The 9,697-nt window shown below is 37.7% G+C and overlaps 1 long non-coding RNA gene across 1 annotated transcript; it reads right to left on the reverse strand.

Moving 5' to 3' along the window:
* Nucleotides 1-4,752: 4,752 nt before the first annotated feature.
* LOC115942943 (uncharacterized) lies at nucleotides 4,753-8,812 on the reverse strand. The gene is made up of 2 exons (XR_004077517.2): nucleotides 7,021-8,812; nucleotides 4,753-5,306 (listed from the first exon to the last, which is right to left on the reverse strand). It is a non-coding gene; the product is annotated as an uncharacterized LOC115942943 (long non-coding RNA).
* Between the last annotated feature and the right edge of the window lie 885 nt (nucleotides 8,813-9,697).

A 9,697-nucleotide genomic window follows, 5' to 3' on the forward strand; every position in this document is an offset into this window, starting at 1 on the left:
TCAACATAATACCCTCCAGTTCCATCCACGTCGTTGCAAATGGCAAGATCTCATTCCTTTTGATGGCTGCATAATATTCCACTGTATATATATACCACATCTTCTTTATCCATTCATCTGTCGATGGACATCTTGGCTCTTTCCACAGTTTGGCTATTGTGGACATTGCTGCTATAAACATCGGGGTGCACGTACCCTTTCGGATCCCTACTTTTGTATCTTTGGGGTAAGCACCCAGTATTCACTCTTCTTTTTTAACCCCAGCTAAAACACAAGGATTTCATGATTTCCCTGAATATGACTCCACTTCATTCTGCTAGTGACAGTCCCTTGTCTAAAAGCCTGTTAACTTTGGTCTGCCATAGACAGCCAGTTTAGATTGGCTGAATAAGCCAAAAAAAAAAAAAAAATCAACCTGGGTCCAGACTGAATCCATTTAACTGTTGGCACACAGTAATTTGCCAGATAATTCCTAAACTCCCCAACTAAATCTAGCTGTGTAGCTCAATGTTTTTGACAAAAATACTAGAGTCTGCACAGTGATTGAATACCCCAAATTTTCTGCAATCTGATGGGGCTTAAAGGTACAGAGACATGTTCAAGCTGTAGACCAGTGGATTAAGGCAATAATTTGGTAACCCACAACTGAACTTTGACTATAGCACTACTGCCATGTTTCTAGGGAGACCTCCCCAGAAAGTGAGTACACATCAGGATGATCTAGCTTCTTACTGGTCCCACTTTTCCTGTTGCTCTGATAGCCCCATCTTACAGAAAGTCTCAGCATCCTTTGTTATTACTCTTCACAAAATGCATGCCCACAGTACTTCTTCCTGCTCAGTTTATGAAGCACAGAGCCACTATAGTCTAAACAGCACCAGAAACAACTCTGTTGTACCCTCAAAGTACTATTCAGCTAAAATCCTCTTACCTATTCCCCATTTGAGGTGTTGATGGAGATTTGCTCCTGTTTTTCTCGGCCTCAGAGGGGAAAGCCAATCCCCAAAGTTACGCAGTTTTATACTTAATTCATGAGTTGACTCTAGCATGGCAGACATTCATTATCCCCAAAAGAGAAAAGCAGTCCAAGTCCACTCTGGGTGGACTAGCTGATTCATGCACATATGCTTCAACTTCTGCTCTAACCTTCCCTATGCCTATTCTATTGCCTGTTACTGTGCCCATTCTATAAAGTACTAACTTAGCAGAAGAGTAGAAGGCTATCCAAGTGTACCCATTCTAATATTTCATCCCTTCAGAGAGAAAATCTTAACTCTCCATGTTCCTCAAGCAATCCTCTCTTCACAGTATCAGTTTTTCCATCTGCCTAAAATGTGTGTACATATAACTCTGAGACATATAGTGTGACCTTCACATCACCATCCCCCAAAGGGCAGTCACATTTATAAAGACCTATTAGCATCAATTACATATGCTTTGTGTCTTATTCTCAAACCTATGTATCAGTCAGAAATCCTGCAAGAAATAGACGGTACAAAGGACTAATTGAAGAAACTTTAGTGACGTAACTATTTACAGAAGTGTGGACCAGATTAAAACTACCAATGAAGAATGGCAAAACATGCAAGGACCAGCTATGGTGGAAAGCTTTTACCTCCTCCATACTAGACGAGATAAAAAGAGAAGCATGTTACCCAGTGAGGGCCAGAGCCATAAGAGCAGGGCCACTTAACTAAAATACCTGGAACTATAGGTAAAGGAAGATGGCCATTGCCCAAACAAGGTGAGGAAAAGCAGAGAGAATAAAACCCCACTTCCTTTTATTTCCGGTCTGCTAATTTCCATCATTGCTGAACCCACATGGAAACCAGAAGGCAAGAGAGCTTAGGTGGCACAATCCCTAAAGAGGTCAGGCTTTCAAGAGACAAAGCTGGGCAGAGAAGGGTAAAGAATGAATTTGGAGAGGGAAATGAAGATTAATCAGCATTTCATGTCAGAAGGCCCTTACTGGAGGATCAAGATTCTCTGGACCAGAAAAGTAAACCTTATCAAATTTTAAGGTCTCAGAAACTGGGGACAGGGCAAAAGGAAATCCCATTCCATGTGACTGAGATTTAAAAGAGCCAGAGGAATTAATTTCAACCATAAAGAATGTCAGAGCGGGGGAAAGCAGATTAGCATTGACTAAAAATAGCAGATGGGTCAAAATTGGGAGATAAGTTGAGGACTAAGGGCCAGGCTAAATAAGGGCAAAGTGAAAGGAAGGTGACTGGCAATTTTTGCCTAAAGGGCTGACATGTCTGTGGTTTATTTGGTATCAAAAGATACCAGAAGATGGAACTGGAGGGTATTATGCTGAGCGAAATAAGTCAATCAGAGAAAGACATGTGTCATATGACCTCACTGATATGAGGAATTCTTAATCTCAGGAAACAAACTGAAGGTTGCTGAAGTGTGGGGGGTGGGAGGGATGGGGTGGCTGGATGATAAACATTGGGGAGGGTATGTGCTATGGGAAGCGCTGTGAATTGTGTAAGACTGTTGAATCACAGACCTGTACCTCTGAAACAAATAATGCAATATATGTTAAGAAAAAAAAAAAAGAAGAAGGTAGCAGTAAAGGGAAGCAGAGGTTATTAAATTTGATTAAGGGATAAAATTTGGTTCTCTGCTGTCCTGATTTGTTTTGGGTCAGAATGCATTGAACAAATGTTATTATTTGTTTATTGCTGAAATCTGGTTGTGGCTATGTTCTGGCATCTCAGTATATCTTATGATACTTTACTGTATGTTTCATATCCATTTCTTTTTTTTACATTCCCATAGCCACCACTCTATGTCAACTTTTAACACCTTATCTCGTCTAGTATGGAGGAGGTAAAAGCTTTCCACCATAGCTGGTCCTTGCATGTTTTGCCATTCTTCATTGGTAGTTTTAATCTGGTCCACACTTCTGTAAATAGTTACGTCACTAAAGTTTCTTCAATTAGTCCTTTGTACCATCTATTTCTTGCAGGATTTCTGACTGATACATAGGTTTGAGAATAAGACACAAAGCATATGGGGATGGGTTAGCCTGGTGATGGGTATTAAGGAGAGCACATTCTGCATGGAGCACTGGGTGTTATACACAAACAATGAATCATGGAACACTACATCAAAAACTAATGATGTAATGTATGGTGATTAACATAACATAATAAAAAAAATACCAGAAGAAAAAAGCAAAGGATGTATAAAACCAGGAACAGAGTAGAGCACCCAGGACAGAACAGGCAGGAGCAAGACTAAGACCCAAAGATCAAGATGCCATAAACCATATAACATGCTTCCTTCAATTATCAGTCGGAAGACACAAAAATAAAGGAGGCAAGGTCATGGAATGGATGGCAATATTGGTGTGTTGTGAACTGACTTTATTTCTTTAAAATGAATTATACCATAACATAAAATCCACTGCACTAAAAGATATCATGTAACCTGGCAGATTCTCCTAATTTTTCTAGAAACCCTCACATCTATTCTGATAATTCTCCAGATTAAAAAAAAATTCTTTAATACCATTCAACTTCCCTTCCAATAGAGAGAACAATTTGCATTTATAAAAACATAATTATGGTGCCTGGGTGGCTCAGTTGTTAAGTGTCTGCCTTCGGCTCAGGTCATGATCCCAGGGTCCTGGGATTGAGCCCCACATCGGGCTCTCTGCTCTGCAGGGAGTCTGTTTCTCCCTCTCCCACTCCCCCTGCTTGTATTCCCTCTCTCACTGTCTCTCTCTCTGTCAAATAAATAAATAAAAAATCTTAAAAAAAATTGATGAGTGTCTCCAAAAAGAGAATAAACATTGTATATAGAAGACAAATAGGATAAATGGAGGGCAAAAACCAGTGATAGAGGTCAGGGTGGAATGTGAAAAAACAGTCATTCCTACATGCCAAACTGGAGTAAAACCAGGAGCTTTCAGTTTAGTGGCTGAGTCACTGGAGGAATCTAGTGGGAAGCAGTGGTTCAGGTAGTAAAAAGTCAATGCGTATAGAGTGGCTCAGCAGTGGTGGTTCAAGATGGAAGTCTAATGAACAATAAGCTGACTCTAGAACTTTTATTTGCTGAGCCCAGCCTCTCTCAGGTCAACTTGTTCCCAACTTAACCCTACTGTTCTTGTGGACAGTTATCTGAGATTGTCATTTCCAGCTCGGAAGCTATGGCTGATTTCTAAAGTGTAAGGTGTTAAAAGTTGACATAGAGTGGTGGCTATGGGAATGTAAAAAAAAGAAATGGATATGAAACATACAGTAAAGTATCATAAGATATACTGAGATGCCAGAACATAGCCACAACCAGATTTCAGCAATAAACAAATAATAACATTTGTTCAATGCATTCTGACCCAAAACAAATCAGGACAGCAGAGAACCAAATTTTATCCCTTAATCAAATTTAATAACCTCTGCTTCCCTTTACATTTCTTTGTCTTCTTCTTTGACTTATTTCATGAAATTGTATATGCCAAGGTGATATGAAAGAATTGGCTGCTAACAAAATCTTGCCTTTTTTTTGTCTTATTCCCATATTTGAGCATAAAAATGAAGTAAGATTAAAAGGAAAGGAAATGGCATTTGTGAAAAATAATGCTAAGTGAAACCCAGAGTACTAATGAATTTTGTCACAAAATCCACAAAATTGATACTTTTTGTCACATATAATGGGTGTAGGATGATAATGAGTTGAATGATACCATAAAATGATTGATCATGAAAAGCAACTAAATTCATAACATGAAAAAGTCATGCACTGGTTTTTGTTTTTATTCCCTTAAATTGGGTACTTAAGTCCAAAGGAAAACACTGAAATTTTTACAGAAGCCATGTGTCAAAGCAAAAGAAAACAAAGCACTATACTAACAAAAATATGATATTGCTCTTTAGGGAAAAAATGTAGTTAAATGCTTCTTCCATCTTTACCCAATATGTGGCTCAAAACACAAATGATAATTGCTCTGAGAATAAACTAATGTGAAAGTATAGAAGAAAAATCCCAAATATTTTCCAGTTCTTCCTTTGGGAATGATTAGAAGCCAATGTGGTAAAGAAAGCCTGGCCTCATCCCAGCACTTCACTACTGTGAAGAGTAGTGCAAAATCAGAGCCAAAATGGGGCACTGGGTGACCCCACAGAGGTCAACAGCTTTTGTTGATCCAGGTATCCATGTAGCAAAGATGATATAAACTGACAATGAATCTCTTTGTCCTGGAAATTAAACCGGAAATCTCAAAACTGTGTTTTCAGTGTTTCTTGGCTTTCATTCTCTTAGAAATCCTGCCACATTTCAGTATTTTCATTCTTGTCCTGGATGAAATCACAAAGCAGAGAGGCACTTGAGAATTCTGTTTTTAAATAAAAGTAAACATTTCCAAGGGAGTTTAGGTCTCTGTTTAGTATTTTTGTGACCTAATTACTGAGCTTACACATTCCACAGATGTCATATTTCTTGGTGGCACAAGTTTTGAACCAAGATCAGGTTAATTTTAATAAGAATGTTAATATGTGTCTGTAAGGTGTTTAATAAGCATTTCATATCATACTTTGCAATGCTTGGTCAAGAATTGTGCAGTGGTCTTTGGGTTTTTTTCTTTATTTTTCATGTTTGGGCACCTAAGGCAAAGATTATTCTGGTTTATTCCTCATCATTTGGGTGAAAACTGTATAGATGGTAACCCCAGACTTTTCTGAACCAATTTTATCATTCAGCAAATTAATCATTCAATAGGGAGTTAGGTATTTTCTAAAACATACTGATCCTTTCAAGTCAAAAAGACCCAGCTAACTCTAAGAGAATAACTTTGGAATAGGAGAGGATAGTTCTTAGATTTAATTTCCTACTGATACCTTACTGGGGTATATTTTTGTGGTTGGATCTGACCTCTAAGAGCAACATCACCACTGAAGGATTTGGGACACTCTGTCACCTGAATCCATGCTGCAATGGAATTGTTACTTCGCTGCTCCAACTGACACCTAAAGGAGGGGCCAGTCTGTTAAAGGACAAATGGAGGATGATTAAACTCTGAAGCAGCCGTCTATGTGACCACAGAAACATTTTGAAATTTTCTCTATTCTTGTTTTAACCCCTTCTGTGCTTCTTCAAGGGTTAGTGCTTGCAGAGTAATTTACTTTCACAAATGAAATTTTTCATTCAGAACCCTGATCATTATTATATCTTTGTTTCATGGTGTGACAAGCAAGAATACCCCATTATTATAATGTGCTCTTCAGTGGCTAGAGAGGAACAATGTGACTATAGTGTGTCATTAATATAATACTTTCCTTTTTCCTTCAGCTCTTTCATTGAAGATGGTAGAAGCTCCCCAATTTTACTTTTTTTTTTTTAAAGATTTTATTTATTTATTTGACAGAGAGAGAGCACAAGTAGGCAGAGTGGTAGACAGAGGGAGAAGGAGAAGCAGGCTCCCTGCTCAGCAGGGAGCCCGATGCGGGGCTCTATCCCAGGACTCTGGGATCATGACCTGAGCCGAAGGCAGACGCTTAACGACTGAGCCACCCAGGCGCCCCAGAAGCTCCCCTATTTTAAAACCAATCATACGGCTTTATGCAAAGGCAAAGTGCTATTTGTTCATGACTTCTGCAATTCTGTCACCAGCAAACTGACTTCCAGAACAACTGCATTGGTTACCATGGTATAGAAACTAATATAACATCTTCAAGAGTACCTAAAAATTACCAACAGACAAAAATAATCTTTGGCTTTTGTTTGTTCCCTGCCCACAATTTACCTGCTGATAAATATATACATGTATATATATATACACACACACACACACATATATATATATTTGCTTAATCACTGGAAAAATTATTAATATATATAAATATATATAATATATAATCATGTTATATATTATATATTATATAATGTAATAATATATGCATATATATTAATACATAATAATATATGCATATATTATATATATTCCTATGGAATCTTCTATCAACTTGGCATTGAAAGGGTGAATTAGGCAGAAACAGAAGGAATAAACTATACCTGGAAAGATTATCTTCCATCCATTCGAGGGCTCTTCATTCTAGCCTATGGAGATCTCAAGTGTAGTATACACACTTCACATGTTTTCTAGGCAAAGTAGTATCTCTTCTATAACAGATATGGTGAATTCCCTCCAAGTCCACATAAAAAAAAAAAAAATGGTATACTCGGTTGTTAAACATAACAGAGAGATTACCTTAAAACAGAATCAACTTTTACTCAAGTCAGTGAAATCAGAGAGGCAGACAAAGAGAATCTGGTTAAAACTTTGACTTTGGAAACACTGTTATAAAAAGAAGCATAATACTCTCTTCTAAATGCCTCCTAATACCATGTTAGTTGGTCAAAAGACCGGGCAGCCTTCCTGACAAAACTCAACAAGGGAATACTGATTGAAAGTAATTAAATGACAGGCCATGTATAATAGTTTCAGAACGTAAAATAAATAAATATGACCTATGACTAAATATCGGAGACTTAGGCAGAAATGTTTAGTTTCGTTGTAGTAGAGAATTTCCGGATGTTAATTCAACCCTACACATCTGCTGAAACTGATTAGAGAGGATGGTAGCGGTAGTTGTAGTGGCGGAATTCAGAATTCCACAGCACTGACTGTACAACGTCCGTTCCGTTCCTGTGAAACCAAACTGCTTTTATCTGCCTGATTTCTTTCCTATTACTTTTGACTCTTGATGACAAATATGTAAGGAATGGTGCCAAAACCCAGTTGGCACTTCATTATCTGAACTTGTTCCATGATACCTAAGTTTTAAAGTATTTGACTTTGTTATAGTAAAAAACAAAAATTTTGACTAAAACTCATGGGAATGTTAGGATAACATGAAGACTGGTAACTGAGAGCTAAAAATATCACTAACAGGGTCTTTCTGCCTACACTAACTCAGTGAATGTTAGGAAAATTATTCAATCTTTAAAATTTCTTTCAGTGATTAAGCAAAACTAATATTTGTCTGCAAATTTGGTGACGGAACAATTAATAAATATGAGAACTAAAGATATTTCCACATCTCAATTGCTAGTATATAGTTGCACATAACTAATAAGAGGGATAAGCATGATTCAATATATCAATCTAAAAAAAGTTTATATGGGGTACCTGGGTGGCTCAGTTGGTTAAGCATCTGCCTTCGGCTTGGGTCATGATCTTAGGGTCCTGGGATGGAGCCCTGTGTTGAGCCTGATGTCGGGCTCCCTGCTCAGCGGGGAGTCTGTTTCTCCCTCTCCTTCTGCCCCCCCCCCACCTTGTTTGTGCTCTCTCTCAAATAAATAAATAAAATCTTAATAAAAATAAAAATAAAAACAGTATAGACACTATTAAGCTTTGATATGTATTTCAAAATTTTCACTTAATCAATGACTTATATAAATATATAACCAAACACATAGATACACACACACACACAAAAAAAAAATGCAAATATGCACAATAACACTCCGCAATAACCAGCTCTGTGCCTGGTCTTGTCTTCCCTCTATTCAACCATATATTTACTAGGTCCAAGACCTGATCTAACAGCAGGGAGAAGATCATGAATTGTCTGTAGAGCATTTTAAAATTCTGACTTTATTTTTCAGCTTTTTATTTCACAAAGTTTTAAATGCTAACAAAAGTAGACAGAATTAATAATGAACTCCCATATACATAGGACACAGCTTCAACAATCAGCAACTCATAGTTTATCTTAGTTGACCCATATCCCCATCTACTTCCCCCTTCTGTATTATTTCAAAGCAAATCTCAGACATATTATTTCATCCACAAATATTTCAGCATATTTTGTATATATTTATATTTATCTATATAATTATGTTTTAAAATTTGCCAAAAAAATCATTATACCAACTAAAACAATTAACAATCACTCCATAATATCAAATAGCTACCCATGTTCAAAATGTCTAATTGTCTCCTTTTTATTTTATTTATTTTGTTTTTTTTTTAAGATTTTGTTTATTTATTTGACAGAGAGAGATACACAGCAAGAGAGAGAACACAAGCAGGGGGAGTGGGAGAGGGAGAAGCAGGCTTCCTGCAGAGCAGGGAGCCCGATGCGGGGCTCGATCCCAGGACCCTGGGTTCATGACGTGGGCCGAAGGCAGACGCCCAACGACTGAGCCACCCAGGTGCCTAATTGTCTCCTTTTTAACAGTTTGAGTCATTTTTGCAAAGGTCCTAGGATATTTTTAGCCTCTTTTATTTCCTTAACTTGAGCACTCATATGTTAATCAGCATGGACATATTAGAATATGACTTGGATCACAGAAGGGAGCTCAATATGAAAATGTGTTATCCTTCCACTTTAAATGATGTAATTTTTGGTTGAACTATATGTATTAGTATCTTCGGGGGGGTGGGGGGGACATACAAGGAGTGCACATCTCTTTCTAAAACCAGGCCAGAAAAATCCAACAAGCTTTGCAGAAAACAGAATCTTCAAGCCAACACCAATAGATGTTTAAGAATGCAGACCTTCACTGAGACCATCTGTCACCAAAGGTGTGTGGAGGACCAAAGAAGGAAGAGGTGCTTGTCAGTGGCACCCTCTCTTCCCAGAACTCTCACATCATTGCCATCTTTCTTCAGATCCCACCCAGTAGCATACCATAATTTCCAAAAAGAATTTCAACCAAAGTGTTAGAATTTGAAATTGATTTT

The sequence above is a fragment of the Leptonychotes weddellii genome, chromosome 7 (assembly GCF_054177405.1).
Source record: "Leptonychotes weddellii isolate Sample4059 chromosome 7, ASM5417740v2, whole genome shotgun sequence".
In the NCBI taxonomy this organism is placed as follows: domain Eukaryota; kingdom Metazoa; phylum Chordata; class Mammalia; order Carnivora; family Phocidae; genus Leptonychotes; species Leptonychotes weddellii.